Source organism: Dermacentor variabilis, chromosome 4 (assembly GCF_050947875.1).
Source record: "Dermacentor variabilis isolate Ectoservices chromosome 4, ASM5094787v1, whole genome shotgun sequence".
Classification (NCBI taxonomy): domain Eukaryota; kingdom Metazoa; phylum Arthropoda; class Arachnida; order Ixodida; family Ixodidae; genus Dermacentor; species Dermacentor variabilis.
This window is the reverse complement of record NC_134571.1, coordinates 238,673,647-238,689,313: the sequence shown is the minus strand read 5'-3', so window position 1 is coordinate 238,689,313 and position 15,667 is coordinate 238,673,647.

Below are 15,667 nucleotides of genomic sequence, written 5' to 3'. Positions count from 1 at the left end.
TAAGCACGCCCATGCTGCTCTTTTTAGCACCCGCGCATGGATTTGTGGTAAACAACTTGTTAAGCAAGCACATGCATCTTTTGGTAGACCCGACGTTGATTTCTTCCAAACGACAACTTTAGCATGCACATGCTGCTTTTGGCAGAGCGCGCACGTGGATTTCTGCCAAACGACGTGCTTGGCACGCCCATGCTGCTTTTTTCAGCGAACGCGCATCAATTTGTGCCAAACCACTTGTTAAGCATGCACAGGCATCTTTCCGTAGACGCGCGCGTTGTTTTCTGCCAAACCACAAGTTATGCGTGCATATGCTGCTTTTGGCAGAGCGCGCATGTGGATTTCTGCCGAACGACGTGCTAAGCACGCCAATGCTGCTCTTTTTAGCACCCGCGCATGGATTTGTGCCAAACCACCTGTTAAGCATCCACATGCATCTTTTGGTAGACGCGGACGTTGTTTTCTGCCAAACGACAAGTTATGCATGCTCATGCTGCTTTTGGCAGAGCGCGCACGTGGATTTCTACCAAACCACGTCCCAAGCACGCTCATGTTGCTCTTTTCATCACACGCGCATGGTTTTGTGCCAAACCACTTGTTAAGCATGCACATGCATCTTTTGGCAGACGCGGGCATTGTTGTCTGCCAAACCACAAGTTATGCAGGCACATGCTGCGTTTGGCAGAGAGCGCACGAGGATTTCTGCCCAACGAAGTGCTAAGCACCGCTATGCTGCTCTTTTTAGCACCCGCGCATTGAGTTGTGCCAAACCACTTGTTAAGCATGCACATGCATCTTTTGGTACAGGCGGACGTTGTTTTTTGACAAACCATAAGTTATCCATGCACATGCTGTTTTTGGCAGAGCGCGCATTTTGATTTTTGCCAAACCACGTGCTAAGCACGCCCTTGCTGCTCTTTTCAGCACACGCGCATCGATTTGCGGTAAACAACTTGTTAAGCATGAACATGCATCTTTCGGTAGATGCGGACGTTGTTTTCTGCCAAGCCACAAGTTTAGCATGCACATGCTGCTTCTGGCAGAGCGCGCACGTCGATTTCTGCCAAACTACGTGCTAAGCACGCCCATGCTGCTCTTTTAAGCACCCGCACATGGACTTGGGCCAAACCACTTGTTAAGCATGCGTAGGCATCTTTTCGCAGACGCGGACGTTGTTGTCTGCCAAACCACAAGTTATGCATGCACATGCTGCTTTTGGCAGAGCGCACTCGTGGATTTCTGCCAAACGACGTGCTAAGCACGGCCATACATCTCTTTTTAGCACCCGCACATGGATTTGTGCCAAACCGCTAGTTAAGGATGCATATGCATCTTTTGGCAGACGCGGACGTTGTTTTCTGCCAAACCACAAGGTATGAATGCACATGCTCCTTTTGGCATAGCGCGCACGAGGATTTGTGCCAAACGACGTGCTAAGCACGCCTATGCTGCTCTTTTTAGCACCGCGCATGGATTTGTGCCAAACACAAGTTATGCATGCACATGCTGCTTTTGGCAGAGCGCGCACGTGGATTTCTGCCAAACGACGTGCTAAGCACGCCAAAGCTGCTCTTTTTAGCACCCGTGCATGGATTTGTGCCAAACCACTTCTTAAGCATGCACATGCATCTTTTGGTAGACACGGAGGTTGTTTTCTGCAAAACCACAAGTTATGCATGCACATGCTGCTTTAGGCAGAGCGCGCACGTGGATTTCTGCCAAACGACGTGTTAAGCACGCCCATGCTCCTCTTTTTAGCACCCGCACATGGATTTGTGTCAAACCACTTGTCAAACATGCACATGCATCATTCCGTAGACGCGGAGGTTGTTTTCTGCAAAACCACAAGTTATGCATGCACATGCACCTTTTCGCAGAGCGCGCAAGTGGATTTCTGCCAAACGACGTGCCAAACACGCCCATGCTTCTCTTTTCAGCACCCGCGCACCGATTTTTGTTTACCCACTTGTTAAGCATGCACATACATCTTTTGGTAGACGCGCACGTTCTTTTCTGCCAAACCACAAGGTATGCAGGTACATGCTGCTTTTGGCAGAGAGCGCATGTGGATTTCTGCCAAACGACGTGCTAACCACGCCCATGCTGCTCTTTTAAGCACCCGCGCATGGATTTGTGCCAAACAACTTGTTAAGCATGCACATGCATCTTTTGGTAGACGCGGACGTTGTTTTCTCCCAAACCAAATGTATGCATGCACATGCTGCTTTTGGCAGAGCGCTCACGTGGATTTCTGCCAAACGACTTGCTAAGCACGCCAACGCTGTTCTTTTTAGCACCCGCACATGGATTTGTGCCAAACCACTTCTTAAGCATGCACATGCATCTTTTGGTAGACGCGGACTTGTTTTCTGCCAAACCACAAGCTATGCAGGCACATGCTGCTTTTGGCAGAGTGCGCATGTGGATTTCTGCCAAACGACATGCTAAGCACGCCCATGCTGCTCTTATTAGCACCCGCGCATGGATTTGTGCCAAACCACTTGTTAACCATGCATATGCATCTTTTGGCAGACGCGGACGTTGTTTTCTGCCAAACCACAAGTTATGCAGGCACATGCTGTTTTTGGCAGAGCGCGCACAAGGATTTCTGCCAAACGACTTGCTAAGCACGTCCATGCTGCTCTTTTTTGCACCCGCGCATTGATTTGTGCCAAACAACTTGTTAAGCATGCACATGCATCTTTTGATAGACGCGGGCGTTGTTTTCTGCCAAACCACAAGCTCCCCATGCACATTCTGTTTTTGGCAGAGCGCGCACGTGGATTTCTGCCAAACGATGTGCTAAGCACGCCCATGCTGCTCTATTTAGCACCCGCGCATGGATTTGTGCCAAACCACTCGTTAAGCATGCAAATGAATCTTTTGGTAGACGCGCAGGTTGTTTTCTGCAAAACCACAAGTTATGCATGCACATGCTGCTTTAGGCAGAGCGCGCACGTGGATTTCTGCCAAACGACGTTTTAAGCATGCCCATGCTGCTCTTTTTAGCACCCGCGCATGGATTTGTGCCAAACCACTTGTTAAGAATGCACATGCATCTTTGGTAGACGCGTTGTTTTCTGCCAAAGCACAAGTTATGCGTGCACATGCTGCTTTTGGCAGAGCGCGCACGTGGATTTCTGCCAAACGGCGTGCTAAGCACGCCAAAGCTGCTCTCATTAGCACCCGCGCATGGATTTGTGCCAAAGCACTTGTCAAACATGCACAGGGATCATTCCGTAGACGCGGAGGTTGTTTTCTGCAAAACCACAAGTTATGCATGCACATTTCAGCTTTTGGCAGAGCGCGCACGTGGATTTCTGCCAAACGACGTGCTAAGCACGCCAAAGCTGCTCTTTTTAGCACCCGCGCATGAATTTGTGCCAAACCACTTCTTGAGCATGCACATGCATCTCTTGGTAGACGCGGCCGTTGTTCTCTGCCAAACCACAAGTTATCCATGCACATGCTGCTTTTGGCAGAGCGCTCACGTGGATTTCTGCCAAACGACTTGCTAAGCAAGCCAACGCTGTTCTTTTTAGCACCCGCACATGGTTCTGTGCCAAACCACTTCTTAAGCATGCACATGCATCTTTTGGTAGACGCGGACGTTGTTTTCTGCCAAACCACAAGCTATGCAGGCACATGCTGCATTTGGCAGAGCGCGCATGTGGATTTCTGCCAAACGACATGCTTAGCACGCCCATGCTGCTCTTTTTAGCACCCGCGCATGGATTTGGGCCAAATCACTTGTTAAGCATGCATATGCATCTTTTCGCAGACGCGGACGTTGTTGTCTGCCAAACCTCAAGTTATGCATGCACATGCTGCTTTTGGCAGAGTGCACTCGTGGATTTCTCCCAAACGACGTGCTAAGCACGCCCATACAGCTCTTTTTAGCACCCGCACATGGATTTGTGCCAAACCGCTTGTTAAGGATGCATATGCATCTTTAAACAGACGCGGACGTTGTTTTCTGCCAAACCACAAGTTATGAATGCACATGCTCCTTTTGGTATAGCGCGCAGGAGGATTTCTGCCAAACGACGTGCTAAGCACGCCCATGCTGCTCTTTTTAGCACCCGCGCATGGATTTGTGCCAAACAACTTGTTAAGCATGCACATGCATCTTTTGGTAGTCGCGGATGTTGTTTTCTGCCGAGCACAAGTTATGCATGCATATGCTACTTTTGGCAGAGCGCGCACGTGGATTTGTGCCAAACGACGTGCTAAGCACGCCCATGCTGCTCTTTTTAGCTCCCGCGCATGAATTTGTGCCAAACCACTCGTTAAGCTTGCAAATGCATCTTTTGGTAGACGCGGACGTTGTTTTCTGCCAAACCACGAGATATGCATGCACATGCGGCTTTTGGCAGAGCGCTCACGTGGAGTTCTGCCAAACAACTTGCTAAGCAAGCCAACGCTGTTCTTTTTAGCACCCGCGCATGGATTTGTGCCAAACCACTTCTTAAGTATGCACATGCAGCTTTTGGTAGACGCGGACGTTGTTTTCTGCCAAACCACAAGCTATGCAGGCACATGCTGCATTTGGCAGAGCGCGCATGTGGATTTCTGCCAAACGACATGCTGAACACGCCCATGCTGCTCTTATTAGCACCCGCGCATGGATTTGTGCCAAACCACTTGTTAACCATGCATATGCATCTTTTGGCAGACGCGGACGTTGTTTTCTGCCAAACCAAAAGTTATGCAGGCACATGCTGTTTTTGGCAGAGCGCGCACAAAGATTTCTGCCAAACGACGTGCTAAGCACGCCAATGCTGCTCTTTTTAGCACCCGCGCATGGATTTGTGCCAAACCACTTGTTAAGCATGCACATGCATCTCTTGGCAGACGCAGACGTTGTTTTCTGCCAAACCACAAGTTATGAATGCACATGCTCCTTTTGGCATAGCGCGCACGAGGATTTCTGCCAAAAACGTACTAAGCACGCCCATGCTGCTCTTTTTGCACCCGCGCAAGGATTTGTGCCAAACAACTTGTTAAGCATGCAAATGCATCTTTTGGTAGACGCGGACGTTGTTTTCTCCCAAGCACAAGGTATGCATGCACATGCTACTTTAGGCAGAGCGCGCACGTGGATTTCTGCCAAACGACGTTTTAAGCATGCCCATGCTGCTCTTTCTAGCACCCGCGCATGAATTTGTGCCGAACCATTTGTTAAGAATGCACATGCATCTTTTGGTAGACGCGGACGTTGTTTTCGGCCAAAGCACAAGTTATGCGTGCACATGCTGCTTTTGGCAGAGCGCGCACGTGGATTTCTGCCAAACGACGTGCTAAGCACGCCAAAGCTGCTCTCATTAGCACCCGCGCATGGATTTGTGACAAACCACTTGTCAAACATGCACAGGCATCATTACGTAGACGCGGAGGTTGTTTTCTGCAAAACCACAAGTTATGCATGCACATGCAGCTTTTGGCAGAGCGCGCACGTGGATTTCTGCCAAACGACGTGCTAAGCACGCCAAAGCTGCTCTTTTTAGCACCCGCGCATAAATTTGTGCCAAACCAATTCTTGAGCATGCACATGCATCTCTTGGTAGACGGGGACGTTGTTTTCTGCCAAACCACAAGTTATGCAGGCACATGCTGCTTTTGGCAGAGCACACACGAGGATTTCTGCCAAACGAGGTGCTAAGCACGCCAGTGCTGCTCTTTTTTAGCAGCCGCGCATGGATTTGTGCCAAACCACTTCTTAACCATGCATATGAATCTTTTCGCAGACGCGGACATTGTTGTCTGCCAAACCTCAAGTTATGCATGCACATGCTGCTTTTGGCAGAGCGCACTCGTGGATTTCTCCCAAACGACGTGCTAAGCACGCCCATACAGCTCTTTTTGCACCCCCACATGGATTTGTGCCAAACCACTTGTAAGGATGCATATGCATCTTTAAACAGACGCGGACGTTGTTTTCTGCCAAACCACAAGTTATGAATGCACATGCTCCTTTTGGTATAGCGCGCACGAGGATTTCTGCCAAACGACGTGCTAAGCACGCCCATGCTGCTCTTTTTAGCACCCGCGCATGGATTTGTGCCAAACAACTTGTTAAGCATGCACATGCATCTTTTGGTAGTCGCGGACGTTGTTTTCTGCCGAGCACAAGTTATGCATGCACATGCTACTTTTGGCAGAGTGCGCACGTGGACTTCTGCCAAACGACATGCTAAGCACGCCCATGCTGCTCTTTTTAGCACCCGCGCATGAATTTGTGCCAAACCACTCGTTAAGTATGCAAATGCATCTTTTGGTAGACGCGGACGTTGTTTTCTGCCAAACCACAAGATATGCATGCACATGCTGCTTTTGGCAGAGCGCACTCGTGGATATCTCCCAAACGACGTGCTAAGCACGCCCATACAGCTCTTTTTAGCACCCGCACATGGATTTGTGCCAAACCACTTGTTAAGGATGCATATGCATCTTTAAACAGACCCGGACGTTGTTTTCTGCCAAACCGCAAGTTATGAATGCACATGCTCCTTTTGGTATAGCGCGCACGAGGAATTCTGCCAAACGACGTGCTAAGCACGCCCATGCTGCTCTTTTTAGCACCCGCGCAAGGATTTGTGCCAAACAACTTGTTAAGCATGCACATGCATCTTTTGGTAGTCGCGGACGTTGTTTTCTGCCGAGCACAAGTTATGCATGCACATGCTACTTTTGGCAGAGCGCGCACGTGGATTTCGGCCAAACGACGTGCTAAGCACGCCCATGCTGCTCTTTTTAGCACCCGCGCATGAATTTGTGCCAAACCACTCGTTAAGCATGCAAATGCATCCTTTGGTAGACGCGGTGGTTGTTTTCTGCAAAACCACAAGTTATGCATGCACATGCTGCTTTGGACAGAGCGCGCATGTGGATTTCTGCCAAACGACGTGCTAAGCACGCCCATGCTGCTCTTTTTAGCACCCGCACATGGATTTGTGCCAAACCACTTCTTAAGCATGCACATGCATCTTTTGGTAGACGCGGACGCTGTTTTCTGCCAAACCACAAGTTATCCATGCACATGATGCTTTTGGCAGAGCGCGCACGTGGATTTCTGCCAAACGACGTGCTAAGCGCCCCCATGCTGCTCTTTTTAGCACCTGCGCATGGATTTGTGCCAAACCACTCGTTAAGCATGCACATGCATCTTTTGGTAGACGCGGAGGTTGTTTTCTGCAAAACCACAAGTTATGCATGCATATGCTGCATTTGGCAGAGCGCGCATGTGGATTTCTGCCAAACGACGTGCTAAGCACGCCAATGCTGCTCTTTTTAGCACCCGCGCATGGATTTGTGCCAAACCAATTCCTAAGCATGCACAAACATCTTTTGGTAGACGCGGACGTTGTTTTCTGCCAAACCACAAGTTATGCATGCACATGCTGCTTTTGGCAGAGCGCGCACGTGGATTTCTCCCAAACCACGTGCCAAGCACGCTCATGTGGCTCTTTTCACCACACGCGCATGGATTTGTGCCAAACCACTTGTTAAGCATGCACATGCATCTTTTGGCAGACGCGGACGTTGTTTTCTGCCAAACCACAAGTTATGCAGGCACATGCTGCTTTTCGCCGAGCGCGCACGAGGATTTCTGCCAAACGACGTGCTAAGCACGCCCATGCTGCTCTTTTAGCACCCGCGCATGGATTTGTGCCAAACCACTTGTTGAGCATGCTTATGCATATTTAGGCAGACGCCGACGTTGTATTCTGCAAAACCACAAGTTATGGAGGCACATGCTGCGTTTGGCAGAGCGCGCACGAGGATTTCTGCCAAACGACGTGCTAAGCACGCCAATGCTGCTCTTTTTAGCACCCGCGCATGGATTTGTGCTAAACAATTTGTTTAGCATGCACATGCATCTTTTGGTAGACGCGGACGTTGTTTTCTGCCAAACTAGAAGGTATGCATGCACATGCTACTTTTGGCAGAGCGCGCATGTCAATTTCTGCCAAACGAAGTCCTGAGCACGCCCATGCTGCTCTTATTAGCACCCGCGCATGGATTTGTGCCAAACCACTTGTTAAGCATGCACATGCATCTTTTGGCAGACGCGGACGTTGTTTTCTGCCAAACCACAAGTTATCCATGCACATGCTGTTTTTGACAGAGCGCGCACGTGGATTTCTGCCAAACGACGTGCTAAGCACGCCCATGCTGCTTTTTAGCACGCGCACATGGATTTGTGACAAACCACTTGTCAAACATGCACAGCCATCATTACGTAGACGCGGAGGTTGTTTTCTGCAAAACCACAAGTTATGCATGCACATGCAGCTTTTGGCAGAGCGCGCACGTGGATTTCTGCCAAACGACGTGCTAAGCACGCCAAAGCTGCTCTTTTTAGCACCCGCGCATGAATTTGTGCAAAACCAATTTTTGAGCATGCACATGCATCTCTTGGTAGACGGGGACGTTGTTTTCTGCCAAACCACAAGTTATGCAGGCACATGCTGCTTTTGGCAGAGCGCACACGAGGATTTCTGCCAAACGAGGTGCTAAGCACGCCAGTGCTGCTCTTTTTTAGCAGCCGCGCATGGATTTGTGCCAAACCACTTCTTAACCATGCATATGAATCTTTTCGCAGACGCGGACGTTGTTGTCTGCCAAACCTCAAGTTATGCATGCACATGCTGCTTTTGGCAGAGCGCACTCGTGGATTTCTCCCAAACGACGTGCTAAGCACGCCCATACAGCTCTTTTTGCACCCCCACATGGATTTGTGCCAAACCACTTGTTAAGGATGCATATGCATCTTTAAACAGACGCGGACGTTGTTTTCTGCCAAACCACAAGTTATGAATGCACATGCTCCTTTTGGTATAGCGCGCACGAGGATTTCTGCCAAACGACGTGATAAGCACGCCCATGCTGCTCTTTTTAGCACCCGCGCATGGATTTGTGCCAAACAACTTGTTAAGCATGCACATGCATCTTTTGGTAGTCGCGGACGTTGTTTTCTGCCGAGCACAAGTTATGCATGCACATGCTACTTTTGGCAGAGTGCGCACGTGGACTTCTGCCAAACGACGTGCTAAGCACGCCCATGCTGCTCTTTTTAGCACCCGCGCATGAATTTGTGCCAAACCACTCGTTAAGCATGCAAATGCATCTTTTGGTAGACGCGGACGTTGTTTTCTGCCAAACCACAAGATATGCATGCACAAGCTGCTTTTGGCAGAGCGCACTCGTGGATATCTCCCAAACGACGTGCTAAGCACGCCCATACAGCTCTTTTTAGCACCCGCACATGGATTTGTGCCAAACCACTTGTTAAGGATGCATATGCATCTTTAAACAGACCCGGACGTTGTTTTCTGCCAAACCACAAGTTATGAATGCACATGCTCCTTTTGGTATAGCGCGCACGAGGATTTCTGCCAAACGACGTGCTAAGCACGCCCATGCTGCTCTTTTTAGCACCCGCGCATGGATTTGTGCCAAACAACTTGTTAAGCATGCACATGCATCTTTTGGTAGTCGCGGACGTTGTTTTCTGCCGAGCACAAGTTATGCATGCACATGCTACTTTTGGCAGAGCGCGCACGTGGATTTCTGCCAAACGACGTGCTAAGCACGCCCATGCTGCTCTTTTAGCACCCGCGCATGGATTTGTGCCAAACCACTTGTTGAGCATGCTTATGCATATTTAGGCAGACGCCGACGTTGTATTCTGCCAAACCACAAGTTATGGAGGCACATGCTGCGTTTGGCAGAGCGCGCACGAGGATTTCTGCCAAACGACGTGCTAAGCACGCCAATGCTGCTCTTTTTAGCACCCGCGCATGGATTTGTGCTAAACAATTTGTTTAGCATGCACATGCATCTTTTGGTAGACGCGGACGTTGTTTTCTGCCAAACTAGAAGGTATGCATGCACATGCTACTTTTGGCAGAGCGCGCATGTCAATTTCTGCCAAACGAAGTCCTGAGCACGCCCATGCTGCTCTTATTAGCACCCGCGCATGGATTTGTGCCAAACCACTTGTTAAGCATGCACATGCATCTTTTGGCAGACGCGGACGTTGTTTTCTGCCAAACCACAAGTTATGCATGCACATGCTGTTTTTGACAGAGCGCGCACGTGGATTTCTGCCAAACGACGTGCTAAGCACGCCCATGCTGCTTTTTAGCACGCGCACATGGATTTGTGACAAACCACTTGTCAAACATGCACAGCCATCATTACGTAGACGCGGAGGTTGTTTTCTGCAAAACCACAAGTTATGCATGCACATGCAGCTTTTGGCAGAGCGCGCACGTGGATTTCTGCCAAACGACGTGCTAAGCACGCCAAAGCTGCTCTTTTTAGCACCCGCGCATGAATTTGTGCAAAACCAATTTTTGAGCATGCACATGCATCTCTTGGTAGACGGGGACGTTGTTTTCTGCCAAACCACAAGTTATGCAGGCACATGCTGCTTTTGGCAGAGCGCACACGAGGATTTCTGCCAAACGAGGTGCTAAGCACGCCAGTGCTGCTCTTTTTTAGCAGCCGCGCATGGATTTGTGCCAAACCACTTCTTAACCATGCATATGAATCTTTTCGCAGACGCGGACGTTGTTGTCTGCCAAACCTCAAGTTATGCATGCACATGCTGCTTTTGGCAGAGCGCACTCGTGGATTTCTCCCAAACGACGTGCTAAGCACGCCCATACAGCTCTTTTTGCACCCCCACATGGATTTGTGCCAAACCACTTGTTAAGGATGCATATGCATCTTTAAACAGACGCGGACGTTGTTTTCTGCCAAACCACAAGTTATGAATGCACATGCTCCTTTTGGTATAGCGCGCACGAGGATTTCTGCCAAACGACGTGCTAAGCACGCCCATGCTGCTCTTTTTAGCACCCGCGCATGGATTTGTGCCAAACAACTTGTTAAGCATGCACATGCATCTTTTGGTAGTCGCGGACGTTGTTTTCTGCCGAGCACAAGTTATGCATGCACATGCTACTTTTGGCAGAGTGCGCACGTGGACTTCTGCCAAACGACGTGCTAAGCACGCCCATGCTGCTCTTTTTAGCACCCGCGCATGAATTTGTGCCAAACCACTCGTTAAGCATGCAAATGCATCTTTTGGTAGACGCGGACGTTGTTTTCTGCCAAACCACAAGATATGCATGCACAAGCTGCTTTTGGCAGAGCGCACTCGTGGATATCTCCCAAACGACGTGCTAAGCACGCCCATACAGCTCTTTTTAGCACCCGCACATGGATTTGTGCCAAACCACTTGTTAAGGATGCATATGCATCTTTAAACAGACCCGGACGTTGTTTTCTGCCAAACCACAAGTTATGAATGCACATGCTCCTTTTGGTATAGCGCGCACGAGGATTTCTGCCAAACGACGTGCTAAGCACGCCCATGCTGCTCTTTTTAGCACCCGCGCATGAATTTGTGCCAAACCACTCGTTCAGCATGCAAATGCATCCTTTGGTAGACGCGGTGGTTGTTTTCTGCAAAACCACAAGTTATGCATGCACATGCTGCTTTGGACAGAGCGCGCATGTGGATTGCTGCCAAACGACGTGCTAAGCACGCCCATGCTGCTCTTTTTAGCACCCGCACATGGATTTGTGCCAAACCACTTCTTAAGCATGCACATGCATCTTTTGGTAGACGCGGACGCTGTTTTCTGCCAAACCACAAGTTATCCATGCACATGATGCTTTTGGCAGAGCGCGCACGTGGATTTCTGCCAAACGACGTGCTAAGCGCCCCCATGCTGCTCTTTTTAGCACCTGCGCATGGATTTGTGCCAAACCACTCGTTAAGCATGCACATGCATCTTTTGGTAGACGCGGAGGTTGTTTTCTGCAAAACCACAAGTTATGCATGCATATGCTGCATTTGGCAGAGCGCGCATGTGGATTTCTGCCAAACGACGTGCTAAGCACGCCAATGCTGCTCTTTTTAGCACCCGCGCATGGATTTGTGCCAAACCAATTCCTAAGCATGCACAAACATCTTTTGGTCGACGCGGACGTTGTTTTCTGCCAAACCACAAGTTATGCATGCACATGCTGCTTTTGGCAGAGCGCGCACGTGGATTTCTCCCAAACCACGTGCCAAGCACGCTCATGTGGCTCTTTTCACCACACGCGCATGGATTTGTGCCAAACCACTTGTTAAGCATGCACATGCATCTTTTGGCAGACGCGGACGTTGTTTTCTGCCAAACCACAAGTTATGCAGGCACATGCTGCTTTTCGCAGAGCGCGCACGAGGATTTCTGCCAAACGACGTGCTAAGCACGCCCATGCTGCTCTTTTAGCACCCGCGCATGGATTTGTGCCAAACCACTTGTTGAGCATGCTTATGCATATTTAGGCAGACGCCGACGTTGTATTCTGCCAAACCACAAGTTATGGAGGCACATGCTGCGTTTGGCAGAGCGCGCACGAGGATTTCTGCCAAACGACGTGCTAAGCACGCCAATGCTGCTCTTTTTAGCACCCGCGCATGGATTTGTGCTAAACAATTTGTTTAGCATGCACATGCATCTTTTGGTAGACGCGGACGTTGTTTTCTGCCAAACTAGAAGGTATGCATGCACATGCTACTTTTGGCAGAGCGCGCATGTCAATTTCTGCCAAACGAAGTCCTGAGCACGCCCATGCTGCTCTTATTAGCACCCGCGCATGGATTTGTGCCAAACCACTTGTTAAGCATGCACATGCATCTTTTGGCAGACGCGGACGTTGTTTTCTGCCAAACCACAAGTTATGCATGCACATGCTGTTTTTGACAGAGCGCGCACGTGGATTTCTGCCAAACGACGTGCTAAGCACGCCCATGCTGCTTTTTAGCACGCGCACATGGATTTGTGACAAACCACTTGTCAAACATGCACAGGCATCATTACGTAGACGCGGAGGTTGTTTTCTGCAAAACCACAAGTTATGCATGCACATGCAGCTTTTGGCAGAGCGCGCACGTGGATTTCTGCCAAACGACGTGCTAAGCACGCCAAAGCTGCTCTTTTTAGCACCCGCGCATGAATTTGTGCAAAACCAATTTTTGAGCATGCACATGCATCTCTTGGTAGACGGGGACGTTGTTTTCTGCCAAACCACAAGTTATGCAGGCACATGCTGCTTTTGGCAGAGCGCACACGAGGATTTCTGCCAAACGAGGTGCTAAGCACGCCAGTGCTGCTCTTTTTTAGCAGCCGCGCATGGATTTGTGCCAAACCACTTCTTAACCATGCATATGAATCTTTTCGCAGACGCGGACGTTGTTGTCTGCCAAACCTCAAGTTATGCATGCACATGCTGCTTTTGGCAGAGCGCACTCGTGGATTTCTCCCAAACGACGTGCTAAGCACGCCCATACAGCTCTTTTTTGCACCCCCACATGGATTTGTGCCAAACCACTTGTTAAGGATGCATACGCATCTTTAAACAGACGCGGACGTTGTTTTCTGCCAAACCACAAGTTATGGATGCACATGCTCCTTTTGGTATAGCGCGCACGAGGATTTCTGCCAAACGACGTGCTAAGCACGCCCATGCTGCTCTTTTTAGCACCCGCGCATGGATTTGTGCCAAACAACTTGTTAAGCATGCACATGCATCTTTTGGTAGTCGCGGACGTTGTTTTCTGCCGAGCACAAGTTATGCATGCACATGCTACTTTTGGCAGAGCGCGCACGTGGATTTCTGCCAAACGACGTGCTAAGCACGCCTATGCTGCTCTTTTTAGCACCCGCGCATGAATTTGTGCCAAACCACTCGTTCAGCATGCAAATGCATCCTTTGGTAGACGCGGTGGTTGTTTTCTGCAAAACCACAAGTTATGCATGCACATGCTGCTTTGGACAGAGCGCGCATGTGGATTTCTGCCAAACGACGTGCTAAGCACGCCCATGCTGCTCTTTTTAGCACCCGCACATGGATTTGTGCCAAACCACTTCTTAAGCATGCACATGCATCTTTTGGTAGACGCGGACGCTGTTTTCTGCCAAACCACAAGTTATCCATGCACATGATGCTTTTGGCAGAGCGCGCACGTGGATTTCTGCCAAACGACGTGCTAAGCGCCCCCATGCTGCTCTTTTTAGCACCTGCGCATGGATTTGTGCCAAACCACTCGTTAAGCATGCACATGCATCTTTTGGTAGACGCGGAGGTTGTTTTCTGCAAAACCACAAGTTATGCATGCATATGCTGCATTTGGCAGAGCGCGCATGTGGATTTCTGCCAAACGACGTGCTAAGCACAACCATGCTGCTATTTTCAGCACACGCGCATCATTTTGTGCCAAACCACTTGCTAAGCATGCACATGCATCTTTCGGTAGTCGCGCACGTTATTTTCTGCCAAACCACAAGTTATGCATGCACAACTGCTTTTGGCAGAGCGCGCATGTGGATTTCTACCAAACCACGTGCAAGGACGCTCATTCTGCTCTTTTCACCACTCGCGCATGGATTTGTGCCAAACCACTTGCTAAGCATGCACATGCATCTTTTGGCAGACGCGGACCTTGTTTTATGCCAAACCACAAGTTATGCATGCACATGCTCCTTTTGGCAGAGCGCGCACGTGGATTTCTGCCAAACGACGAGCTAAGCACGCCCATGCTGCTTTTTTAGCACCCGCACATGGATTTGTGCCAAACCACTTGTTAAGCATGCACATGCATCTTTTGGTAGACGCAGAGGTTGTCTTCTGCAAAACCAGAAGCCTATGCAGCTTTTGGCAGAGCGCGCATGTTGATTTCTACCAAACGACGTGCTAAGCACGCCCATGCTGCTTTTTTTAGCACCCGCTCATGCATTTGGGCCAAACCACTTGTTTAGAAGGCACATGCATCTTTTGGTAGACGCGGACGTTGTTTTCTGCCAAACCACAAGTTCTCCATGCACATATTACTTTTGGCAGAGTGCGCATGTCGATTTCTGCCAAACGAAGTGCTAAGCACGCCTATGCTGCTCTTATTAGCACCCGCGCATTGATTTGTGCCAAAACACTTGTTAAGCATGCACATGCATCAGTCGGTAGACGCGGAGGTTGTTTTCTGCAAAACCACAAGTTATGCATGCACATGCAGCTTCTGGCAGAGCGCGCACGTGGATTTCTGCCAAACGACGTGCTAAGCATGCCCATGCTGCTCTTTTCACCGCACGCGCATGGATTTGTGCCAAACCACTTGTTAATCATGCACATGCATCTTTTGGTAGACGCGCACGTTGTTTTCTGCCAAACCACAAGTTATGCATGCGTATGCTGCTTTTGGCAGAGCGTGCATATGGATTTCTGCCAAACGACGTGCTAAGCACGCCCACGCTGCTCTTATTTGCATCCGCACATGGATTTGTGCCAAGCAACTTGTTAAGCATGCACATGCATCATTCCGTGGACGCGGAGCTTGTTTTCTGCAAAACCACAAGTTATGCATGCAAATGCAGCTTTTGGCAGAGCGTGCACGTGGATTTCTGCCAAACGACGTGCCAAGCACGCTCATGCTGCTCTTTTCAGCACCCGCGCATCTGTTTGTGGTTAACCACTTGTTAAGCATGCTCATGCATCTTTCCGTAGACGCGCACGTTGTTTTCTGCCAAACCACAAGTTATGCATGTACATGCTGCTTTTGGCAGAGCGCGCATGTGTATTTCTACCAAACCACGTGCTAAGCCCGCCTATG